This window comes from Eublepharis macularius, chromosome 10 (genome assembly GCF_028583425.1).
Source record: "Eublepharis macularius isolate TG4126 chromosome 10, MPM_Emac_v1.0, whole genome shotgun sequence".
Classification (NCBI taxonomy): Eukaryota; Metazoa; Chordata; class Lepidosauria; order Squamata; family Eublepharidae; genus Eublepharis; species Eublepharis macularius.
In genome coordinates, this window is record NC_072799.1 from 63643614 (window position 1) to 63671023 (window position 27410).

General features: G+C 40.9%; 1 pseudogene; it reads right to left on the minus strand.

The window, feature by feature from the left end:
- Positions 1 to 3857: 3857 nt before the first annotated feature.
- LOC129336519 (uncharacterized) overlaps positions 3858 to 27410 on the minus strand; it is a 43645-nt pseudogene continuing 20092 nt past the window's right edge.

Consider the following 27410-nt stretch of genomic DNA (forward strand, 5'->3'; position numbering starts at 1 on the left):
CTATGCTGGGGCCAATTCAGGAATTGCAAAACAACCCAATTCAGACCCGATGTGGGTTTCAGGAACCCGAAGCGCACATCCCTGTCAGTGGATATACAGGAACAGTATGGAAGGTGAAGTGGGAGTACAAATTTTGTAAGGAAGCAGACAGCCGCCTTTACCTTTGGAAGAATGTATTCTGTGGAGAGCGAACCAACTTCGGGAAAGAATATATAAAGTCTTAGGTTCCATGTGATAGTTCCATATTGTATGCAATTTTGAGGAAGGTTGCAAAAATGCACCCACACCGGAAGCACGTTTGGTTGCAGAGGAGCTGGAAGATCTCTTCAGTAATCTGGAAGAAGGAAATATAAACAAGAGATTCAGCAATCCTTATACTTATCTTTGGAGCGTTGTACTATTCCTTTAAGAATTGTGTATCTTTGTGAGAATAACAATAGTAAATATTATGGAACGGTGGTAGACTAGAAATATTTGGAATTTTAATCTTATCACGGTGGCATTTTTTCTGTATTGGCTACTGAACATCATGGTCCTTTTTTGTTTATTTAGCAGCACAGTAATGCCATGTCTAAAAAGGGAAGATCAGCTACAGTATTGAGGGCTGCCAAACACATCCTTCAGAACTGAGTACCAGCACAACTGCATGTTTCTTCAACAAGTAAGTTGTTCATCCTAAAATATATGTCTGATAGTGTTTCTTAATAATCAAGTAAACAAGGTGCAGCTAGATCTTATGCATAGTGAAGTTCTTTTTATTTGTGCAGACATTTGATTAATGCCCACACTTTTTATACATTTTTTTTAAAAAAATTATTAACAACTATATTCTTCCTTTTTGCTATTCTTGATGCCTTAGATCTCATTCTGCTGTTTTGATTCTATTGCTTTTGTACTTGTTTATGCTTTAAACTTGATTTTTGGAAGTCACTTCAGGCATTTTATTGAAAATGCACATACAAATGCTCTAAATAAATATTTACTTTGATGTGCCAAAGAATTCTATCATGATTGTTCCAAGTAAGTATATAGAGGATTGCAGACATTTTTTAAAAAATTATAAACTCCCAGCATTGTTTTTAAAGCCCACAAATTCTCTATCTTGGTCTTGTTAAGTAAAGATGCACTTGCAATCTCTTCCTCTGCCTTCTTAGCAATTGCATTCACATACTTTCAAATTCATTATTGTGAACAGAATTTTCTCAGCTCCTTTTTATCTGTGACTGTCAGCTTCAGTTAATTACCAATTAGAGGTCACAGCTGAACAAGCCTCAGCTGGGCACTAGACATCAGCTAGTTGAGAATTAACCATTTCCCCAGTACAGTGGTTGCTGCTATGCCTTCAACAGCCATAAAAGAAGTACGTAGAAATGTAAGAAATAAAGCAAAAGCATTGTGTGGAAAATAAATGACGGGAACATTTTCTAGCTAAGATGCAGTCAGTGTTTCCTTTATATTTGGTCCTGCTCATATGCCCTTTAACAACAACCTACTACATGGAGAAATGTTTCCCTTATCACTACATCTTTGGGTAAGAATTGGTAGCAGCGGTCATGCCTCTCGGTAATCAAAGGAGGAAGTCATTGGGCTTCAGAGCCCACCATGTAAAAGCAGCACCAGGGTAGGACTGCCAACAACCTAAAAGGAAAAAAAAAGTCCTATCCCTTTAACAAAGACTTCTTGGACGAAATTGGGTACTTGAAGCTCTTCATGGCGTGGAGGAAAATAACATCACATGGTAAAAAAAACCTTCCCATTAAGCCTCTATCAAAGGGACAGGACATTTTTTTCTTCAGGTTTTGGCGACACTACACTAGGGTTGTACTTACATGGTTCCGGCATGAGGAATGAACCCATAACTGGAGACCCTGGACAAGAACTGTTGGGCTGAAGGAAACAGCGTTTGTGCGGATTTCATTTGACATATTGCTCTTTGGCTTCAGAAGAATTTTTCACAGCCTTTGTTATAAAAGGTTTGCCATATACCATGTATCTTAATTAGAAATGCTCCCGTTTATGTCTTCTGAAAAGATTGAATGGCAACAACTCTAAAAACAGAAATTTAAATAGCTTCCCAGTTTCTGTTCAGGTGTCGATTGCTATATAGCTGCCAAGTTCAATCAAAGCTGGATAGGCCCAGGGGATTGTTTTTTATTATCAAAGAAAAGCATCTGTTTTGATGCTCTGCTATTCAAATAGTTCTGTATTCTAGTACTGAAGCCTTTGGTGCAGTTTAGAGGGAAATATATATGACCTTTTCAGGAATTTCTCTGACTCTTGACAGTGATAGAAACTCATTTTTTCATCCTTAGTAAAATGGTGTTCTCCTGGCAATCACAATGCTGTATCTAGGTGACAATTCTTTCTCTCTTTCTCTCTCTCTCTGTCTCAAGAAATAATTTCTAAGATCCAGACTTGTGGAAAATCCTTTAAAATGTTCATGACACTAATGCATTTTGGGTTCAGCAGATTTGCATATCTGTCAAGTTCCAGCTTCCCAAATCTCATTTGTTGAAAGAGTGTCCAATTCTCTTCCCAAAAGGAACACAACAGCTTCCTAAAATTAAATGATTATTCCCTTTCTTCTCCATTTCTCACTGTGTTATTGCATGAGGTCCATTTTCAATTAATAAAAATTTCACAGGCAGCTAATGGCTTTCATATGAAAATGTGCAATTGCATTTTGTTTGGAAAAATGGCAGGAGGGACAACACCTGGAGCTTATTATTATACTCTGAAGGATTAACAATAAACAGAGGTTGCTTTTATATTTATATATGAATGAATGAAAATATTAGCTCATTGCACTTGAATTTGGAAGTTCAATTTTGCAGAATTGTCTTGATGAGGGGTCAGCTAGCCATTTTACTATTGAAGTCCGTTCACTTCATGTGTCTTGCTTTCCTTGATTATTCTTGATATGTGAAGTTGCCAAGTCAGATTACTGGCCTATCAAGGTCAGTCTTAACTACTCGAACTGGCAGAAGCCAGAGTAGATCAAGTTGAGGGCTTTCATATCACCTACTCCTGATCTTTTTTGCTGGGAAATCTTGGACACAAAGCAATGCTGTACACCACTGAGCCATGGCCCATTCTTTGGTTTCCATAATTTTATGTACAGGGACATTGATTAAGATACTTCTGCACATTCATTGTATTTAGTTTATAAATATATATATATTGAGCAGGCATGCCTAGGATTGCTTCTACATCAACAAACTGGGGATAATTCAGGCTGCCCTTCATCTTAAGTATCATACATTATTTCTCTGTACAAACTTGCCATATGGCCCCAACCACCCCCAGACATCCCAGTCCATGTATACAATCTCATGAGGTACGAAAGCAACATTTCTATTTTATTTCCCAAATGACATAAATATCCTTTCCTGCAATGGGCTTGAAGCTCAGGACAAGGTACCATTCCCACCCCAGCCCTGTGCCATGCATGAGCCCAGTCTGGCCTGCTGCCCCAAGAGGTGTTACCTGGAAAGCTGTCACCCAACTGAATATTCAGCTAGTCAGACAAGTGGTCTGATTCTGTATGAGGCAGAGTCCTCTGTCCTGCAGGAAAATTAGAACAAGGCTGGTTGTGAGGGACAGAAGCCACAGGCTTTGAATGAGTTAGAACAGTCCAGATGAAACTCTCTTTCCCTTGAGATGATTTCATGTTCAGAATCTGAAAGGCATCAAGGGCAGGGGGGCAGTTGCAGGGGTTCATATCCCCCCCCCAAGCCTAGTCCTCAGGATCTGAGAGCCCAACAGCCACCCAACTTGCAGAAGTATGAGTGGCTTTAACTTTGGACCTGCTACTTTCAGCACTCCCTGCATGATTTTTCCAGGGTCTGTGAAGCTCTCTAGCTACTCCAGGCTCTCCATGCCGCCTCCCCAGGCTTCCAATGGTAAATTGCTTCATACGTTCTGGAGGCACACACCACTCCTGTCACATAAATTGTCCCCTGCCAGTGAGTAGCACCAGCAAAGGCAAGATGCAACGGTAGTGGAGGGATTGTGATGTCCTTGCTCACAGCACCAGCCTCCTGTATGAAAAAAGGGGGGGTACAAAGGAGAAGCCAGCTAAACCTCCTGTTTGGATATGGGTATGAGACCTTTCTTAAAAAGAACCCCCCAATGACACATATCTTGGCATCTACGGTGAGAGCATCTGCATTCTAGAGACTGGATTCCAGGGGCACCTGTGCCCAGGTATCCAAGTGGATGTTGTAGATGAGGATGCCCCCATAGACCACTTTATTGGAGTCTGCAGCGCCTCCTATGAGATACAGCTTGGGGCAGGGACACAGAAATGTAGCTTGTTGTGGGCGACCGTGTCTCCTGTGCTGTGTCAAAGTTCTCTGTGAAGGCAAGAGGGCAAGATTCATTCCAGCCCCTCAGGGCAAAAAGCTTCTTACAAGTTAGGTGCATGATGACTAAAAGGGCCATTGACATGGCAGGGAGCTGAGGCCAGTGGTCTGCTCTGCCAGGGAGGTGCACTCATGCAAAACCTGGGTGTAGGAACCATGGGGAGTTTTCCTCTGAAAAGATAGAGCTTATGCCCCAGAGTTGTGCAGCCAGAGAGCCCCATCAGTTCTAAAAGGAATGGTGCTCTCCATGACCCTGTGCCTGGATTGATGCACTCCACATAACATATCATTGTTCTTGGAAACAATGTCCCTCAAGCATGGCACTTTAACGTGCTCAGTCTTTTCCTGGTCCATATTCTGCTGGAGCCCTCTATTTCACTGGAAAGACTCTGGCAGAAAGCTGAAGGTGAAGCTTTCCTAGCAGAAGCCACCTGTTGATAAACTCCAGCATGGGCAGGAGCTGGAGCTAACTGGCTGCCGTGAACAGGTCTTCAGCAGTCTCTTGGCTGGGACACAACTCCGTCTTGCAGAGGTAGGTTTGCAGGCTCTGGAGGATGGAGAGACTCGTGTCCTTCAGAGGAACTTCCCATCCCTGGTGTCCTTGAAGCCACTAGTGAACACAGTTTGGAAATATGGGCTGATGGAGACAAGCAGCATCCTGCAGGAAAAGCTGAGATGGTCATCATGATAACAGAGGCTCTGGGTAGCCATGAGCCACCTGCTCAGTTTTAGTCCCAGTCCACTCCCCACCTCCAGTCTCCCACACTTTTGCCAACCCATTCTTCAGACTGTTCCTCTCTTCTCCTCTTGGCTCCCTCTGCGAAAAGGGATGTTTCCCTGCATGGCTGTGGGAACAGAAACTCACCTGTTGCAGGGAAACCTCTTCTCTCCATCCACCCAGGTGGCATTGCAGAGTTTTTGGGTATGATGCAGCTGCTTCAGACCTGAAGAAGAAGGGGAGAAACTTCATGTCTCAGGTACCATTTCCACCCTTTCACTTTCCACAGCAAGACTTTTTATCTTAGATCCATTTCTACCAGCTTTCTTAAATTTCTCCTTTATATCAGGTTTACATAGCCATAAATGGGTATTTCAATTGGTAGGGGCGGGATGTAATCTGAGAATTCAGCTGCGGGAGGCCAGGATGTGAGCAAAACAAGAAAGCTGAAGCAACAGGAATAGGACATTTGTTGCTTTATACTTGATTAGGATAAATCAGATGCCACTCCATGACAGAGAAGGGATTCTAGGCTCAATAGTCTGTTATACAGTCTGTTCTTGGTTTATTCTTATTGGTTTATTAACCAATGAAATGTCCCATAAATATTGTCTCAAACAATGATGAAATGTAACCAGTCAAGCACTGGCCTATATAGAAATCAGAATAGAATAATAGAATTGGAAGGAACATCCAGGGTCATCTAGTCCAACCCCCTGCACAATGCAGGAAATTCACAACTACTGCCCATAGTTTTATGTATTTTAATGATTATTATTTCAGTTTATCTTGATTATAACTGAAGCAAATGAGCCGCTTAAATTACTATAGCAAACCGTGGCAGCTGGGCATCTGCGTAAGGGCCTCAGGATTGCGCTGCCCAATGTAAAATAACTTAAACAAATGTAGGTAAATAATTCCATTATAAATGAGAATCAATTGCCTGTTCCAATGTGGAAGTTGAAAAACTTTATTGTTCAAAATAATTATTCCAGTTAAAGGCTGATGTCTGGAGAGAAAGTGAAGATGGAGATTTGGGACCAGGAGAATATCAATTTACAAAACATTTTGTAATGAAATAATCCATCTTGGCTAACCCTTTAGGGTTTTTTGATGTCTAAGGGCCAAGCTATACATGACGAATGACACTTGAACGGCAAGTGGATTGAGTGGAGGGCAAGTGAACAGGGAGAAATACACTTGCTGTTCAAGTGTCATTCATCATGTGTAGCTTGGCCCTAAGTTTCTTCATTAAAGCAGCATTCCAGATATTTCCAAATTTGAGATTTTGATCAAACTTCCAGTGTCATCTGAGTGCTGCCAGAGCTGTAGAGATTATTTATTTGTTTTCCTTTTTCCAAATGGGGACCTAAAGCAGCTTACATCATTCTCTTATATCACATTGTGATATAAGTTAGGCTGAGTGTGTGTGACTGGCACAAGGTCACCCAGAGAACGGCCTTGGCACAGTGGGGATTCGAACCTTCATCTCCCATCTCCCCATGCTGTCTATGAGTGACAAATTGTGTGGTTCATCCATCAAAATGTTCAGGAAAGGGCTATGAGGACCAGAAGTTATTAGCTGGTTTGTTATTTTAGCAATTTCAGCATGTACTTGAGCTCGCAGATTGTCTAGCACCTCTCAGCTGTACTGCATATGATAAAAGGACTCTTCTTGTTATATTCTTTTCATCACAGTAGAAAAGTTGGCTTTTGCCTGTGTCTGAGCACTTGAGTGGTATACTATGTCATTGATGTACCAGGTCTCTCTGATTTTAACTCTGCCAGGTTTTAATGACCAAAAGAGAGAATCATAAATCTGACAGGTCAGCCTATATTTGTTTTCCATGAAAATAGGATAAACTCTGCATTACCATAAATTTGGGATATTAAAATATTGAATACATTGGCTGGTAAAAACGAGGTTTTGTTGGAGCTGGTTATGATCATCCTCCCCCACCCCATCATCAATAAATGCACAAGAGGTTTGCTGAATGACTGCATAATTAATAATAAAATATTGTTGCATAATCTGGATCCTGCAAAAGCATTTATTAAATTAAGGGATGCTGGTATTTTTTTATTGCTGCCATTTAGATAAATACATGAGTTTGGATTCGTAGAAACATTAGTAGTTGTATCCTGTAATGGGATGGGATGGGGGGAGACTGCAGATAATTTTCACAGTAACTCATTTAATTCCAGTGGTACATTGGGAATAACTGAAGGTAGTCATAAAAGCTAGAGGAAAATATCTGTAGGAGCTTCTTCTTTCCTTGGAACTCACCTGTTCCAAGCTTATTTGTTCTTTCTGATGGATAGGAAAGTTTTAAAAACTTTTAATCTAACTTATTGATCATTGCTAGCATCATATGTTTACTGAGTAATCAACTAAAGAGATGTATCCACCCCTGACTGAATGGGAAGCAGTTTTTTTTTTTAAAAATGTAGACCCCTGACAGGCACCATCTTCAGAGGTGTTCCCCTATCTCTCACACACAGGGTGGAATGCCTCTCCAAAGATGAAACCTGCTACCGCATGGGTTGCATGTTACCTTCAAAGGTAATACCTGTTACCACATCATCTTCTTAAGAATATGGACTTGGAGCCAGTGAAGCACAAGCAGAAAGACAAATAGACTTGCAATTGTTCTTTTTGAATAACTGAATTTTTAAAATCCTATCTTCTAATTGATCAGAATAATAGTTGTCTTATCATTTTGTGTAAAACACCAGGCAGATATAATCCAAAAATACAACCCGAATCTAGGGTATACTTAAGCACTCGATCATAGACCCAGGCAAAACTCTTCTATATTATAATCCAATTGGCTTTTTAACTCATGAAGAAGAGGTGAGATGATCTCCTTTGACCACCCCCCCCCCCGAAAAGTCTTGATGGGGATTGTGGAACCTGGATAGACAAAAGCCAAATGGGATGAGGACTGTAATAAGGGGAATTGGATGAGACTGAATAGTAAAAAAAAAAAAAAAAAACCTGGCTGGATCCAAACCCAGATACCATTTCCCACATTAAGAGAACCCATCTTGGCTTCAAGTTCTCCTCACACAAGGAGTTTTTAATGTGGGAAAGCATTTCACTATATCATCCTCACCTGAACTGTGGCATAACTTTACACAAAGGGATTATATCATCATTTCTTATCCAAATGTATTGGCTTTTTTCCTTCTTCTATGAAATATCAGTTTAATTGTGCTCCTGACTTGAATTTTGAATGATTTTGAATCAGTCTACTTTGTCTTTCGTTTCCAAGTTGTATAATCTTGTCAGATTTTTCATTAATTAAACAAGTCATGATTTCCACGTTTCTCCTTCCTAAAGTAAAGGAAGCTGTTATAACAACGCTGGTAGAAAAAGCACAAAAGAAAGGATGCCACCAAGGTGGGTGGCAACTTTGGAACCGAAGGACTCCCATACATTCAGTGGCCGTGTATTGGAAGATGCAGCTCTGCTTGTTAACACTTTGAGGAGGAGGAGGAGAATGGCACCTGCAGAATTTCTCCTGACCATAAGCCTAGTAAAACTGTAGATATGGTTGGATTCAACCAGCTTTTTCACTCCTGAAAAAGGTTTGGGAGGGGGGGGGGTGGATCTCCTTTGATCACCAAAAAGACTATGCTGGGGACCATGGGACTTGTATGGACAAAAGCTGTAGGCACCAGAGACTTTAGTAACACAGGAAATTAGGAGAGATTAAGTGGAAAAACTGGCTGAATCCAACCCATGATCAAAGCTGATAAGTTGTTTCGTTTTTCTGTACCTAAATTTGACCCTACCTCTTTCATCATTCCAGCATATGAGCTGAGCATGATACATTATTGCACTTTTGAAAGATTTGAAACTTCCATGTTATTTATTTTTAAATGGATTTCCTCTGAAGAAGTCAGACCAAAATACATCAGGGTCCTTCGTTCTTGGAAAATATGACAATATACGAATCACAACTGTCTAGTTTGGTTTTGATCTGCTTTTCCTTGCTAGTCTTGTCAGGCATGAGGTAAACAAAATCATGTAAGCCGCCAATTTATAAACTGTCTTTTTTTTCTCCCTGTGATACAAGTTGTTTTCAAGCTGAAAGGATGGTGGTTATCTGCAGTGGAAAAAACAGTTACATTTAAACCTTTTTTAGACTACATTGATTTCATGTGTTTAACTCTGCCATTGAAATCCCAGGTATCTTGAAGAGCTTAACTTTAGCTGATTTTTATAATAAACATGTCATGTATCATGTGGTAAACATAATCTACATAGATCTCCCCCACCCCCGCTTTAAAGGAATAGACCATCATTCAAAAAACTGGAAAGAAATGGATTGAATTGACAAGTTACTTCTAAGTTCTTGACTAGACATGGGCACAAATGGAAAAAAAAGAACAATGAACAGTAACGAACATGACCCTGTTCACAAACATGTTCGTTGTTAATTGTTCGTGGTCCCTTAAAGATCCCTTTAAACTATCAACTGACAGGTGGCAGGGGGAATTTAAAGGGCTCTTTCCTGACACATGCAAGGGGCAGGGCCCTTTAAACACCCCACAAACTGACCTTCCCAATGTCCAATACCCACCAAATTTGCAGGTGACATAGTCCTCATTGTCCTCCAAAGACCCCCGCCCCAGGTTTCAGAGAGATTGCACCCCAGGAAAGGCATGATCCATGGGTCCTTCCCTTTGCTGTCATTTTCTCTTCACAGTGGCAAAAACGGGACTCTTTGGTGGAAGCTACTTTGAGGGGTTACAAACTGATCTTCCCAATGTCCAATACCCACCAAATTTGCAGGGGGCATAGTCCTCACTGTCCTCTGAAGACCCCTGCCCAAGTTTCAGAGAGATTGCACCCCAGGAAAGGCATGATCCATGTGTCCCCCCCTTTGCTGTCATTTTCTCTTCACAGTGGCAAAAACAGGACACTCTGCTGGAAGTACTTTGAAGGGTTAAAGCCAGAAGGAAAGCCAGAAGGAGTTCAGACAGAGTTCAGTCTCTGCTGTTGCCAGGGGAATTGATTGAAAGGCCCCAGACTGTCTGGCTTGACGAATGGCTGACGAAGGCTTGCAATGACCACTTGTTCATTTAGAATGGAGCCTCGTGAACAGCTTGTTCGCGAACAGATGAACGGGCTGTTCGTGGGTTTTTTCCGTTGGTTTTGCACTAGAAATCGTTTCTTCTGTTATCATTATTAGAATGGATTCTCCCATCTTTTGACTACTGCTTGCGCTTCCAGTCAGTCACATTAAAAGGGGAAAGCACAATTCGACGGTCAGTCAAAGTGCCTCCAGAAACGGGGCCCTAAAAATCCCGCCCCCTTTTTTCAAAAAAAATTTCCTCATATTTGCGTTATATCACTCTTCTATTATAATGTTGTGCTGGGCCAACCCAAAAGCCAACCGTGATAGGTAGCAGAGGTTTCCCACCCATGTCAGAATAGCGCTATAGCGTTATAGTGCTATAAGGCTGATGTTTTTTTTAAAAAAAAATTACTTTGAGGCTTAGTTGCGGGTCGCACTGGGGCTTGTGGGAGTGTAGGGCAGGAGAATCAGTGTTAGGTGAGACAGATGATCAGGGAGAGTGAGCGTTTTGGTGTTGCAAGGCGTTCACAGTCGATCCAGGGCATTCACATGGAAGTGGATAAAGATGACATAAAGAGTCACAAAGCGTGAATTGGGGAGAATGGCGAAATTGCAAGAGAGCCGGAATAAGGTGAGAATTTAGCGGGAGATGGCACTAGTTTGGCGCTAAATTTATGGCCGTGTGACGACGGCCCATGTCTATTCTTGATTTCTTAACACAGCATTAAAAAAATCTTACAGTATATAAAGGCAAACTTGTACAGTTTTCCATATTAAACAACATGCAGCTGTATTTATTGAATAAACTCGTCCACTTTGTGCAAAATCATTAGAAGCATCTTAAGAGTGTGTTTGAGCTGTTTAGCTGTTTTTTGAAGTAATGAGGGAAAAAATAGCAACCAAGAAAGGAAGAGTGGCAGGTCAACAGCTGTGGATATGGGCTTGTGCCTGAATTTAGCAAACCTCATTCCCAATTTGCATCATGCCTGACATCTTAAATGGATGTCTTCAGAGCATAGCTTGAAAATGTTTATTATCACAGTGTTTTCCGGTTTTTTTACTGAAACACTAAATGCTTGTGGGACCTATAACTTAAATAGATTCTTACCTATATCCTGCCCTCCCCCAAACAGTTGCAATTATTAAAGCAAATCAAACAGTACTTTAATTGGAAAAATGTTTTTCTGCCTTCTAAGATATAACAGTTGTCTGTGACGTTTGTCATGATAGCAAAGCAGAGACGTAGTATTATGTAAAAGCTTCTTTGCCTTTCAGGGCTGCATACGGAACTCAGCAAATGAAAGAGTGAGATCTTATGGTCAATAGCTGGGTGGCTGCCATTTTATTTATTTTATTTGTATATCTGGCTTTTCTCCATAGTTGGCACCCAAAGTGGCCACTACACTACCACATGTGTGAGATGTCTTCCCTCTTCCCCAATGAGAAAAATGTATGCATGCGTGTGTGTTTTAGGGTTGCCAACTTCCAGGTGGCAGCTGGAGATCCCCTGGAATTTCAACTGATCTCCAGGCCACAGAGATTAGTTCTCCTGGAGACAATGGCTGCTTTGGAGGGTGGACTCTATGGCATTATACCCTGCTGAGGCCCCCCTTTCAAACCCCACCCTTTCCAGGCTCCACCCCCCCCCCAAATCTCCAACGTGGAGCAGGCAACCCTTGTATGTTTGCATGGACATTCCTACACTTCTCCTTGAGTTGATTAGTATATAAATAGACATAGTGTGTAATGGTTAGAATGTCAGACTTCAGCCCAGAAGTTCAAATCCCCACTCACAAAGATTACAAAGTCCCCTTGGACCAGCACTATCTCTTAGGGCCAAGCTACACATGACGAATGACACTTGAATGGCAAGTGTATTTCTCCCTGTTCACTTGCCCTCCACTCAATCCACTTGCCGTTCAAGTGTCATTCGTCATGTGTAGCTTGGCCCTCAGACTAACCAATCGTGCAAAGTAAAATGGGTGAATGGGAAAGGAAACGGGTAAGTGTGCTATCTAAATTGGTAAGGGCTGGGATGGTGGAAATGTTAGCCCCTTTCCTCAGCCCTTCTTGCAGTATGACATGTTAATCAATACATTATGTTATGCATGGCTTCATCAGAGTAACCATAGAAGGTACACAAATATCCTGAAGAACAAACACCTATTGTATAGGGTTTTTTCTCCTTAAGATATTAAACCTGCTGCAAAAAGAAAGTAAATGCGCTAGAGAACGGTATGAGATAGTCCTGAACAAGCCAGTTCTGAACTGAAAGGGGGGGTGTCAGATTATTTAGTATTTGGAATGTTCATTTTAAGAATTCCTATGAATAGCTCAATACAGGCAAGATTGCACCTTATTCAACTTGACTTTTCATCTTCCTCAGAGCTTGATACAGGAACTGACAAAATACTCATTTTAAGAAATGTCAGCTCCTCCAACCAGGTTTTTTTTTTAATTTTAGAAAATTCACATCCTACCTAAGTGGAACCATCTGGACAGTTCTTCATTTCATTTTCGTTGTGTTGTCATTGCCTTAATATAGCCACACATTTATTCTAACTCTACTAGTTATGATAATAAACTTGGTATGTAGATAAGCAAAGAGATATTTAAAACGCTAAACTGATAGAATCCATTTGAAAAGCAAAACTCTTCAGAATGGGCATGATTGTGGATTATAGGCATCATTTCTTCCACTCTAACTAAATGCAGTGTGCATTCAGATGAGAGACTGAGGTGATAAAACTTCTGTTTTATTTTATTATATTTCATTTACATCATTTGTGTGCTACTTTTCTCTCAAAAGGGACTTAAAGCAGCTCACAGAAAACTACCAAAAGTCATTTTTTTCCAAATGATGTACTTAAAAAACAAAAAACCCAAATTAAATTCCAAGCTGGTTCAACAGTGAGGTGGCCTAACATAGGCCCCATTATAAGCCACAGGCCAAGAACTCTGTGGTTCTGGCTCCACCCAGGCCTTAAAAGCCTGCAAGGAAAGGAAGACAAATGTAGCTCAGATGGAACTGTACATAGCTGTATAACCTTTTCTACTTTGAGGATACCTAATTTCAGCCAAGAAAGAGAGGTGATTCTCAACAGAATGAAAGCAGACTTGAGTAAAGACATAGGGCCAAGCTACAAGTGACGAATGACACTTGAACGGCAAGTGTATTTCTCCCTGTTCACTTGCCCTCCACTCAATCCACTTGCCGTTCAAGTGTCATTCGTCATGTGTAGCTTGGCCCTGAGTGATTCTGCACACGTTGGATAATGCACTTCCAATCCTCTTTATAGATCATTTGGAACGGATTTTTTTGTGTGTGGGACAAAAAATCCACCTCAAACTATTGATAAAGTGCATTGAAAGTGCATTATCCAACGTGTGCGGAATCAGCACGTTCTCTAAACAAGGCAATATCACCCAGTTTCACTTTGGTTTACTGTGGGCCAAGCTACACATGACGAATGACACTTGAATGGCAAGTGTATTTCTCCCTGTTCACTTGCCCTCCACTCAATCCACTTGCCGTTCAAGTGTCATTCGTCATGTGTAGCTTGGCCCTGAATTACCTTGTGCTTCCTATTTCTCTCAACTTGCCAAGGAACTATGCGTCTCATGTGGGATGACTTGGGATGCTTTCTGTATTTCAGTGGAAGTAAAAGAATGGAGTTTGACTGAACAAAACTTCCCAGAAGACATGCTGTAACTCTACTTTGTAACTGCATACAGTTTATTTATAGCCTGCTGGCATCTCATTGAGGAAGCCAATAAAATCAAACTTTTACACCATGGCATGAGATTTGCTTTCCACTCTATCTTTTTGAATCTTGGTGGGCTCAGAAGCTTGCAGTGTTTTGTACTAATTTCGTTGATCCACTAAAATATGAACTTTGTTCTTGTTTAGGAAATTTTACATGGACCAATATGTCTGTACAACTTTTTCTACTTTTATAGGCCAAGCTACAAGTGACAAATTACACTTGAACAGCAAGTGGATCGAGTGGAGAGCAAGTGGAGGGCAAGTGAACAGGGAGGAATACACTTGATGTTCAAGTGTCATTTGTCACTTGTAATTTGGCCCTATGGTAATGTTAAGGCAAGTGGATTTGTCTCATGTTAAAAACTGGGATAACAAGCTGAGGAAAACTGTACTAGAAATCTGCTATATTTGAACTTCAGAGATATTACTACGTAAATAATGTTTTTGTTTGGATGGAGGGATGGATTGATTGATTTAGAGAATGTATATGCCACCTTTCCATTAAACCTGCTTAAAAGTAAAGCATGATAAAATCTTAAAACCTGACCCAAAAGAGAGTATTGTAGGACCAGATGAGTCTCAAGAGGACAGCCATTCCACAGGCAAGGTGCTACCACTGAAAAAGTGGTGTCTCAGGTCCCACCTCACAGAGAGAAAGGCTTGTGAGGAGGGTCTTAGATGGGTTGGATGTGTATACATTCTCAAGTACAATATCCAGCATCCCGGGTTGTCCACTTCCAGGTGGGACCTGGAGCTGTCTTGAAATTACAACTGTTTCCCAGACTACGGAGATCGGTTCCCCTGGAGCAAATGGCTGCTATTAGGTGTGCATCCCTAATAATTGATTTTCAAAGATGAACAAGAACAGTTTATTTCAGGAAAAAACCATAACTGGGTGAATGTTAACACTTAACAGTTGTGGGTGTTTGGTTTTACACACTACATGCTTCAGGAAAACACTCTCTTGAGCAGGTTTATAACATACTACCACAGCATCTGCTGCGACTAAGTTACAAAGCAGGCTCAGCAAAACCCAGTATTGTTGGCAATGTCACTTTAAAAAATTTTCTCTCACTGCCGGTCAGATCCCCCCAGATCTTCAGCTATATTTATTACTAATTTACTTCATTTATACTCCATCTTCCCTCACAGTGGGGCCAAAGCAGTTTACATCATTCTCCTCTCCAGTTTATCTTCACAACAACCCTGTGAGGAAGATTAGGCTGAGAGGGTGTGCCAAACCCAAGATCACTCAGTGAGCTTCCATGGCAAGTGGGAATTCAGACCTGGATGTTATTCCCCTCTGGCTGGTCCTGAAGCCTATCCTTTTGTCATCATGTGGGAGTTGGTCCCCAGGTCTCAGGGCCAAGCTACAAGTGACAAATGACACTTGAACGGCAAGTGTATTTCTCCCTGTTCACTTGCCTTCCACTCAATCCACTTGCCAGGCAAGTGTCTTTCGTCATGTGTAGCTTGGCCCTTAGAATGGTGATAGGAGAGGGTCGTGCCACCTGGTTCCTCTCTCTCACCAAGATGTCTACTCTTGTAATGCTGCAGTGAGCTTGGGGCTGCTGCTCTCATGGCCCCTATTGGTCACTTTTCTGTTGGGTAGGACTCCAGAGTCTGGGGTTGGGCTGCTGGCAAGTCTAGGGCCAAGTCCATTCCCAGACCCTAGTCCAACACTCTAGCCACTATGCCACATAAACCAGGAAGGGCCAGTTTCACTCCCAGGTCAGTCTGTTTAATAGGTAATCACAAGATGCAATCCTCAGGCCATCAGTGGGGTGAGTAAAACATATGCCATGCAGATACTGAAAGTGTTGGTTGAGGCAAGACTCAGTACTAGAGTGCAGACCCATGAGGACTGCCTTTTGGAGGGTTATAGACAAGTTGCAGGCACTTCACATAGAATTTTCATCCCAAGTAACACAAAGTCACTGAAGGCTCCACACCCTAACAGTATGGAGCCTTTTAACATCAAACTGGCCTGCGAGTCACCTTTCCATAATCAAGCTCTGAGGGCCAAGCTACAAGTGACGAACGACACTTGAACGGCAAGTGTATTTCTCTCTGTTCACTTGCCCTCCACTCAATCCACTTGCCGTTCAAGTGTCATTCGTCACTTGTAGCTTGGTTTTGAGTTAGCCTGGACAACTAGGGAGAGCAAGGCAATCAAAATGCCATTTGCTCAGCATGACACCTCTCCATCAGATGTTTGTGTAACTGACAACCTTCAGATAAATAATTGTATATTGCTTTAGCCTTTTGGTACCATCATGAAATCAGGAACCTGAGGGATGAGGAATATGTGACAAAAGAGCCGACTAGCCATGGCGGTTGGAAAAGAGACTGGGATTCGGGCAGGAAATCTTCACCCAGGGGAAGAAAGGGTGAAAAAAGATTCTGCAGCCCTTTAACTGTGCTGCTCCAGTGAGATTGTGGAACTAGAGGACAGAGGGTCCAGGTGGTAGGCTTGCTTCCCCCTTCAAAGCACTGGACGTCCATCACATAAACAGATGATCAAGGTACTCTGAGGTAAACCCTTAATGTGGTATTTAGACAGTAGCAATTTCTATTATTTTAAGTAGCTGGAAACCTTGTGCAAGGCATAACATTTTATATCCCTGTATGCTCTCTATAATCTGTAGTGTGCTGTAGTTCAATAAAGACCTTTCTTGGTTAAGATAAATTGTGTCAAGCATTACCTGTGTGCCTACTGCTCAGTCACATATTAGAACTCTGTACATGCTCAGAGACACATCAGCTCCCCAATATCTGATGAAATGGAAAGCCTGTTCAGTTGGGTGGTGATGGTGTTATTGGAGAAACTAAGGATCAGAGAAACCCCCCACCCCACCCCGATCTATAACAGTATGAATGCTAAACATTTAGAGTGGCTTGTCTAACTCTTTTATTGTATTCTAGCATGTGTTGTTAACTCCTTTGTTCAGGAAACCAGTCAGATTAAAATTTCTCAGTATGTGATTGTCTTGCAGCTTAATAAAAGGGAGTATTGCTTCAGGAAACTCTTTGCCACAATGGCAATGATTAATTTTGGAGTCACAATGCAATAAAATATATATTAAAACATTCATGCACAGTAAGACCAGCAATCGGTTCAAGTTCCTTTCTCCTTCAGTCTTCCTAACTTTCCCCTGGGGTATACCTTTTCCCTTGACAGCTGCTCTTACCAGTATTGACAAGCTATCACCATCTTGCTTGCTCTTTAGGCTCAATCATTTCTATTTCTTTTTCCAAAAGACCACAGCGCTTGTCAATAGCCCTATAGCTAATTTAGCTTTGTGGAAAGTTCCAGCATTCTGAAGTGAAAGAAAGGCAAATAGAAGTGTGATTATGATCATGGTTAACTATATAGCAATGTTTTCATTAAGCCGGTGTTTACATGAAATATATTCATAAACTAACATACAAATTCCTATGGGACTACATGGCTGGCCAATTAAAAATACAACCTGCCCAAGCCAATATGAATCCACTGACTTGAACATGTGACTAAATGTTAATGGATTCATCAGTAAATTCTATAAAATAAATATTTTTCTAAACAGAAGAACCTCAGCCAGTACTTCTGACTGAGGAACTGCATAATAATAAAATGTATTTGAATATTAACATTGACTATGTATTATAAATGCAACCAGTACAATAAAATAGGAAAGGGCAAGAGTAAGAAATAATGTTCATAGTAATCGATTGGATACTACCAACTATTCCATTAGTGAACAAGGAAGGAGGATCCCCCCTGACCTCTGAAAAGACTATGTTGGGGTCATGGCCCATGGGACTCAGGTAAACAAAAGCCACACAGGGCAGGGCTGTAATAAGGAAGAAAACCAGCCAAGATTTCACACCTTCCTCTTGCACCTGTAGAAAAGTTGATTGAATCCAACCAACTATCTGTAAAATTCAGAATTATAACTGATATTCATGGCTGTTTTCTAGTCAACATGTGCATAACAAGGTACCCAACAGAACTTCAAACTGATCTTTAAACTCCTTCAAATTCAATGTAGTTCAGAGCTTTGAAGGCAAAAACTATTGCCTTGCCTTGGATATGAACAGTAATAAACAGCCAATATTTATTTAGTAATTTTTATACAGCATTTTCCCACCCAATTTGTCTTCAAGGCAGCTAACAAATGGATCAAAACAAACAATTGTTTGTAAAATTATCATAAAATCATCTAAAAGCAGCAAACAAAGTTAAGTGTGTAAAACAACAACCAATGCAGTCTTCTACTGGGTTCCAGGATGAGGGTCTGCTGAAGAAGAAAAAGGTCTGTAGGGACATCCTCAATCACCAGCTGGTTCCACCTTCTAGGGATGGCAGCCAAAATAGCTTTCTCAAACCAGTTTAGGCTCAGGTGGAGCTGCTTCTGCAGGAATGGACCATAAAGCCCAGGCAGGTGATAGGGGAGGAGGCAATCCTTTAGATACTCCAGACCTAAGCTGTGTAGGACTTTGGTAATGCAATCCTATGCAGAACCCCTATTTGTTGATTTCAGTGAATTTAAATCAGAGTAGCACTACATAGAATTGCACTGAAAAAGGTCAAATGAATTTATGCCTGCACAAGAATGATGTGGTTTTGCTTTCAGCCCTGCTAGCAAATGAAGGGATCTGTTCTGGAGCGACTGAAATGTTTGAAACATTTCCAAGAGCAGCCTAAATTAAAGGTTCTAAAGGCTGCTGTGTGGACTCCCCATTCTTTAAAATATCTGAGATTTTAATATCAAAGCCTGTATTTTGAAAAACTATGTTCCATACAACGTAGGGATGAAGTTCTTGTAAAACCACATCCTGCTACATTGATAGATCATTCACTCATTAAAGTTCCGTATCAGGTTCAAGGTTTTGGTTTTAACCTATAAAGCCCTAAATGGACTGGGACCAGCATACCTGACGGACCACCTCTCCCTGTATGTACCCTGGAGAGTGCTTAGATCATCAGGTAAACATCTACTGGTAGTCCCTGGCCCCAACATGGTAGAACTCTCTGTCAGAGGTTACTCGGGCCCGCGAAGATCTTCTATCCTTTTGGTGAGCCTGTAAGACAGAGATGTTCCGCCAGGCATGTGGTTGAGGCCGGTATTAGGTCTATCAAATGAGCCTCCCTACTGGTCTCCTGCCAGTGGGGAGGGGGGGGCTATATAGGAGGCATGCAATGTTACAGAGCCATATCATTTCACACACACACCCCTTTTTATGTCTGGTGGGCAAGGAAGTGTGAAAGGGGCCCCATCTTGGGATGTCGAAATCTAAATCTGTTGAGATCTTCAACTACTAAATCTATGTTCTTTGAGACTTGTGATTGTATGGTTTTATTCCTTGTATTTTATTATTGCTGTAACCTGCCCTGAGCCTGCTTGCCGGGAGGGTGGGCTAAGAATCAAATAAAATAAACTAAATTAAACTTCAAACTAGCTAAAGCTCTGTCATGGTTGATAGGCATGGGAGAAAGGAGGGTTAGAATTTTCTCGTTCTTTCTCCACCTGCACTTGCCATGAGAGAGGCCCACATGACAGTACTAACCAAAGCTATTAAGCAAATGCTGCAAGATATATACAGTCATTTGCTAATTCTGTAGGGTAGGGTGATTTATACACTGAGTTTGACAAAGCTCTCTAAAAATGCTCATGAGAATATTTGATTCTCAAGAGTAGATGCTATGTAGGAGCTAAGGCAGTGAACTGGAAAGACCCTGGGTCAAATATCAGGTACATAGACATGAAGTTGCTTTAGACAAGCCAGTATCCTCTCAACCTTAGCATCCCCCCAACCCCCTACATATTTACGACATGGGGAAAACAACACCGGCCAACCCTGCAGTTTTGTTCTACTGAGCGAATATTTTTAGAAATGGTATATATAAATGCTAAGTATTAATTTAAAGTTGTCAAAACCAATGTACTGCTGTTCAGATCTCCTTTAACACAACAGTCTCTTACTGGATACCTTTCTATTACTATAATTTATTATTTCAATCGAATTAGTACTACATAGCATTAATACAAAAAAATCTCAGGTGCTTTGAAATGTCAGGTTTTAAGCTGTCTATGGACTTTTAATTGCGTCCTTTTGTGCATATCAAAGTGTAACACAACAAACTCCAAAGCCTAACTCTAAACTTGGCTGTGCCTGAAGATCTCTGGAGCATGTGCGTTTGGAATTCATAATTAACAAGGAAAACTTATCATCATCGGTAGGTTTAATGGAATATTCCTTGAAACATCAAAACAGCATATGCTTGCTTACGTCGTAATAGTCGTGCAAGTAACATCTCTACTGCTGATAAATTTAAAGGGAACAATAAAATGATGCTTCCAAATTCTTCTGTAGATTCCCTTTTTTCAAGTGTTTTCTTCCAAGTAGCTCAGAGCAGTGTCCTTGTTTTCAACTCAATGCCTTAGTTGATGAATTATGTCTCAGTGCAGGCAAGGGCTGTGCCTCTCTGCCACTCTGAGTTGATTTATCAGCTGCATTTGATACTGTGTACCATTCTGTCCTGTTGAGATATTTGGATGTAGAAGTAGGATGAAGGGATATGCTTTGGCTCGGTTTAAGTAATTCCTTATGGGTAGGACTCAGAGGGTTGCTGATAGAGACCAGTTGTCATCAGCGTGGGACCAGCCTTATTCAGTGCTATTCAATCTCTGTATAAAAGCCTTAGAAGAGACCTCATTCATGGTTTTGGAATAGTTTGTCTTTATCCAAATCACCTGGTGACATTGTAGAGGTCCTGAACCAGATTCTTGACTGCTGTGGATAAATGCCTAAGGATAAACAAGCTGAAATTGAATCCTGACAAGGTGGAAGTAATGTTGGTTAGGAAGATCAAGGTTGTGAGGGACATGGTATTTCCCACTTTGGACAGGGGCCAGCTGACACTTGCTGACTCAGTCGAGGGCCTAGGGGTGATAACGGATCCAACTTTATTGCTGGAAAAGACAAAGGCATTTGTTCAACTTCACTTAGCTCAGAAGATGTCCCCCTATCTTGAACCAGATGATCTGGCCATGTGAATTCACGTTTTCCTTGCCTTAAGGCTAGAATATATGGGCCTTCCTTAAAGACAACTCAGAAACTTCAGTTGGTACAGAATGCCACAGTCCAGCTACTATCAGCAGCAGATACTCCATTGGTTTCCAATCTGTCACTGGGTTCAATTCAAAGTTCTAGCTATCACCTACAAAAGCCTTAATAGTCTTGGACCCACAAACCTGCAGGACTGCCTCTCCTGTGCTTTTCTGCCATGGCAGCTGTGCTCATGTGAGCGAAGGTGCCACTCTGCCAACAGGTAAAATCAGCAATTGCTCATTCACACACATTCTCTGTGGTGGTTTCCACACTATGGAATGCCCTGCCTGAGGTTCTATCATTTTGCAGAATATGCAAAACAGAAATGTTCAGGAAGGTATTCTTATAAAGGGATCGGAATTACAGTATAATGTATCAGCTTTAGAGGTTGTGTCTATAAGGGGGTAGTACTATAATATATTGCAGTGTTTATTGTATGTATCACAAGCACACACACTTTTACTGCCATGCAGTACCTTCTAGTTTTGTAATCCTGTCTTCAAACTTTAGAAAGGTTTGTTGCCTTAGGCACTTTTTTGCTCGCATTATTTTCCAGTTCTTTGGTCCTAGCCATACTGCATTGTTTTGTTTATAAGAGATCTTTGCTGTTTGAATGAATTGTTCTTCGTATTTTGTCATCTGTCTTGAGCCTCACTGAGAAAGGTAGGCTATAAATGAAGATGATGATGGTGGTACTGGCAGTGATGGTGGTGATGACGACGACAGTAAACCTGTTTGTGATTTTTTTAAAAAACCTTCCAAAGTTCTTTAAACCCCTCTTGAAATATACCTGTTTTCTGCTTGTTTCACATTATTCAATCTACCACTAGATTTGGACCAGGAAGTAGACTAGATATTCACTTTAATCCATTGCATATCTGGGATTTCATACAGATACACAGCTGAAAATCCTTCCGTCATCAAAACGGTACTGACATGATCAATAATTGCCTCTTTACAAGCTCATTTACTTAGCTAAAATTTTGATTAAGCATAAGTTAGACAACATTTCTTTGTCTGCTTTAAAATGTCATAATGTCTAACGTCATATATTATTGACAGCATCAAGGGAATGCCTTTCTAAGTAGGTAAAAGCCAATTTAAACTATATAAATGTTCTTATTACTCTTTGGAGAATAACATAGAACTCTGATAAAGTTCAGCAATCAGGGATTACAACCTCCATATGACTCTGGTAGCTTTAAAGTGATCTGTCAGTATCCTTTAAAAGCTACAAGGTTTGTTTCAGTTTTTACAGACATTCTAGCCAGTTCCATTCTCAGGCCTTTCCCATTGTTACATTAAGACCCCAAGAGTACCTGCATGAGTAAATCAATACTTCCACTGATGCACGATCATTTGTCTTCAATTCTCAGAACTGGCTATTGTGTGTTGATAATGTGCTATGCCATCTGTATTTTCAGATGCAATAATGAATGTCAGTCAGGATTTTCCTTTGCAAGTATTGTCAGTTATAATTTGGGTTCAATACAGATTGATGCTGACAGATTGAATAACGCCTTCCACATCTGTGCTCAATATAGTCTTCTGAAATAAAGCAGGTTAAAGAGAAGCTTAGCCAGACTTGAGTGGAACAGCAATATTCACAGCCAAAGCTTTGTCCAAAAAACAAAACAAAAAATTGGCCTGGCACAGAAAGAGTGTGGGGTACTTGCAGTAACAATTTTTTTTAGTGATCTGTTGGTTTTGACAGCATTACAGAGACTGCTCAGTTGTTAGAAAAGTTTAGAGACTGGTCCTGTGGTCTGTTGTACCTACAAAAAAGCACTGGCAATTGTATCCATGCCTATTTCCACACACGTTGAATAATGCACTTTCAATGCACTTTAGCAATCCTTTGGAAGAGGATTTTTTGTTCCACACATGGAAACGCAGTTCCAAATGTTCACTAAAGAGTATTGAAAGTGGATTATCCAATGTGTGTGGAAGCAGCCCATGTAATATTGCTCTGTTGGCCATGTCAGCCAGAGCAGGATTTGGCCCTGGCTCTAGGTTAAACAGGTGCACACAGGTAACATGATGTGAGCTGGATCCTTTATATACTTTATCCATGTGGCCACCCAAAGACCAGGTATATTCCTACAACCTTTTTGTGCCTAGATGAGGACCATGTGAGTAACTGAAAATATGAAGCTACTTTATACTGAACAGAGCCAATCGGGCAAGGGGGCAGGAGGGCTATTTGGCCAGGGCCTAAAGTTTGAATTGAGACACTTGTTGGACTCACATGGACATGTGAAGCTGCTTTATATGAATTAGACCATGGGCCCACCAAGGTCAGTACTGTCTCCTCAGGTTGGCATTGTTCCTCTACAGTCTCTCTAGGCCTCATTCTGAAACAAACTGGTTAGGCCCTAACTGGAGGTTGGAAGAATTAGTATGGCTATTCAAGTTAATTAGATTGCAAGCTCCCTGTGATATCTATAGATGGGAAAAGGTAACCAAACTAGATGTCCTGGACTGACTGGGCCTAGGGCCTGGGAAAGGAACTCCCTTGATGTTAGCCATCAGCTGGCCTGAACCCACATGCGGACTGGTGCAGAGGGTAACACTGAAGGTCAACATTTCTCAACCCTTTTTGCTGCATAGCTAAGATAGGTGTAGAGCAGCTAAGTTACCACTCTGAGCTTGGCAGCCCAAATGCTGGTGAGGAGCGCACTTATCTACTTCCACAGACCTACTAGATGTGTGGTGCTATCAGAACAACCCTAAGGATTTTCAATAGGACTTCTGCAGGAGATTGTTTCTAAGGATTGTGCCCTTAGTCAATTTCTTTCATTTTTTGTAGCTACAATATGTCAATGGGCTTTTCTGTTTTTTAAATGTCATGAATAAAGACTTTAATTTTCTAAAACAGTACTAGTGTAGAAACTGAGTTGCACCAAATATTCACATAGGAACATTTCTTCCCACAAAGCAACATTTTCAAAGGTATTAAAATACTCCCTCCTCCACCCTTTGCTCCCTATTTCCATGGACCATTCATATGTTGCTGCTGCTTAGCAAATAGAAAGAAAGCTTCCAAATGTCTCATCTGAATTTTGTCATGGATTTTGGAGACCAAATTATCTGATCTTGTTTATGCATTGAAAGCAATGCATTAGGAATTTCTTATTTCAAAATAAATTCCAACTGTTGTACTTTGCATGTGTAGTTTGCTGCAGATTTCAGTTCCTCCAGTTGCTCATCCTCCAATATGATAGTGACATCATGTGCCAAATGTTCTCTACATAGAACAAATAAACTGTGGCTTGGATCCAGCAGTGTACAAGTAGAAACATAAATGGACAGTTCTATTTGTGCTAGATCTTATGCAAAGCCTAGCACTTTCCTCCCTATATATTATAGTGCCCAGAAATTTGTTGCACAACATCTTGCACAAGCAGAAATGCAAGAGGAGACATAATACGTGTCTCCATTTACTACTGACATCTTTTTCTTGTGTTTGTGCTTGTGCAAGGGCTCTAATACGACCAGAAATTTTGCACTCAATCCAATCCACTCTATAGACAAAAGAATAAATGTGCACAAATAATTGGATAGTCTTTATCTACATTCAAACTAGATTGGTTGCTGCTCAACCAATCAGGATGCAGGGGAATAAAGGGGAGGGTGAAAAACAGGGCCAGGCCTAGGCCACTCACTGAATAAAGCATTCTGCACTTTTAAAAGGCCCTGGTTTGACTTTGACGGGGGGGGGGGGCATCAGGGTATGTGTGCAAGGAGAAAAACTGCAGAAAAACTGGGGAAAGATTATATCTGTGACAGATGCAGCCTTTCCCCATGCAGAACGCAAAAAAGTCTGGGAAGCAGTTTGGAGATTGGATCAGGGTACTTTGACCGTGCGTGAAGAACTCTAGAAAGAAACTGATACAGTATGGGGCCAGAACTGATTTTTAAAAACCCTGTGAGGAAAACTCCCTTATAAAGAAATGAAACCTGCTAGTCCAGGAGAGTCAGTAGAATCAGGGGTTAAAGTCCCAATTCTAAAACAACCCTCAACACAGTAGTGTCACTATATCTCACAACCTAGCTCAGAGAGAGGGGAAAACAAGCTTCTAGCCTCATTGGATGTTACCTGAGAATCAATCTTGCTGAATTTCCACAAAAGTTACAAAGGTAGCAGGACCCAACCCGCCTGGGAGCCAGTTTAGGTTGAAGCCAAGGATTAAAGAAACACCACAGAGTTATGAAGAATATTTTGCTTATTATGAATGTGAATAAAAGTTTATATTTTGGAAAGTGTGTACAAGGATAGTTAAAACTGTCTTTTGCTGAACATAGCATCAGTTGTATTTTTCTGGTGGGCCTGAATACTGTTTGTGGGCTGTGCTTTTTCATAAGCTTTCCCTACGTTCAGCAAAAGACAGTAGAGACCCCTTCACCTCTGCAGGATTATACCGTATACCCTGCAGCTGTGGACAAGTTTACATCGGGACCACAAAGCATAGCATCCAGACAAGAATAAAAGAACATGAAAGACACTGCAGACTTGGCCATCCTGAAAAATCAGCAGTGGCTGAACATAGCCTAACTCAAACAGCACACAGTATCCTATTCCAGGACACTAAAATACTTGACAACACTTCCAACTACTTTGTCAGATTGCACAGGGAAGCCATTGAAATTCATAAGCATAAACACAATTTCAATAGGAAAGAAGAGACTTTAAGAATGAATAGAGCATGGCTTCCAGCCCTGCAAAACACCAGGCTAACGAAATACTCCACATCCCACAATAGCCCTGCAGAGAAGATTAGCATATCAAGCACGAATCCATATGCAAAAGAACCTCCTCAGGATACAGTGACGCCTCCCTCCATTAGCATTCCACGCCCCAGGAAACTTCTACAGGATGACTCAGCCCAAACCCACTTTCCTGAGTAGATATAAATTACCTGCCAACATCTTCTCCACACTGTGACACTGAGAGATCTCTGTCTTTTGGTGCTACACCTCTGAAGATGCCAGCCACAGCTGCTGGCGAAACATCAGGAACTACAATGCCAAGACCACTGCTATACAGCCCGGAAAATCCACAACAACCATTGTTCTCCGGCCATGAAAGCCTTTGACAGAATTGAGGCAGATAAAGAACAGCAAATACAGTTAGCTAAAATGGCACAGCAGGAGAGAAGGAAGCTAGAATGACACAGCAAGGGAGGGAAACTGTGAGGGAACATTCTTGGAAGAACATTTGAGGTCCCTGAATTTTTGCATGGATAAATCATTAATAAAACAAAGATTATCAGGTGTGAGTGTCCAAATAATTATTAGATTATTAGCTTGTGTGAGAACAGCTTTATATTATAAGCAACTTTCGCTTTTCCCTTTGACTCTTCTAGCTTACTTTACCGATTTAACGAATTTTGAACTTAGAAAGGGTTTTTACTAAGTTGAGTCTGTACATTGTACCAGTAGAACATCGGAAGGCTGACACCATGGAAATCCATATAATGAAACAGTCTATTTGTGTGATTGTAGATATATTGAGATTTTTACTGATATGATACTCTGATGCTCTAGTTATGCACTAGAATGAGTGAGGTTATTTGGGACCATTTTATCATGACTCTTAGGGAAGCCAGATCAGATTAAATTAATTATTCTGTTGATGAACAGAGATACATTTGTTAGAATAGGGTAGCAAGATTTACTGCCTCAGCTAAAAAAGATAAAATTTAAAACCTGTCATAATGGCTCCCTATTAGGTTAATAAATAAAAGTTTTAAAAGCTTTTTAAAAATCTGTCTTGAAACAAAGTACATGTTTATGAATACCTTATGGGCATCCCATAAATGATGCTAGTGATTCATTTCTCTTGGGAATATGATCCAATACTCTATTTTAAGATGCAATATTTATGTTGAGTTTTTTAAAAGAAGTTATGCAAAAATACACATATAAATCACAACATTTGCACAAAATCACTGAATATAACACTGTTCAAACACTACAGGACCATTCAAAAAAAGAAAAACAGTGGCAGAAATATGGCAGGTCATTATTACAGATCAATATGAGACATTCAGCCATCCTCATCCCAATAGTTCCTGAGTCCTGATGATATAAACCTTTTCCCCTGCCCATTCTCTCTCCTACTTTCTTTCCTTCTCAGATTCCTACCTCTTGTGTTACTCTCCTTCTTTCATTCACCTGGACCACACTTGCTTCTATAGATTCCTCTTTCCTGAGAGCTTATGCTTGTGCTTCATCCATTTGGAACACAACAACCAGGACAATGATAACACAAATCCTTAGGATTAGAGCAAGTCAGCCGATAAGAACCAGAAACCTTTCTCATTGACTTCTTCTGTAACACACAAGCAGTAGAACCAATCAGTGTCAGAGGCTTT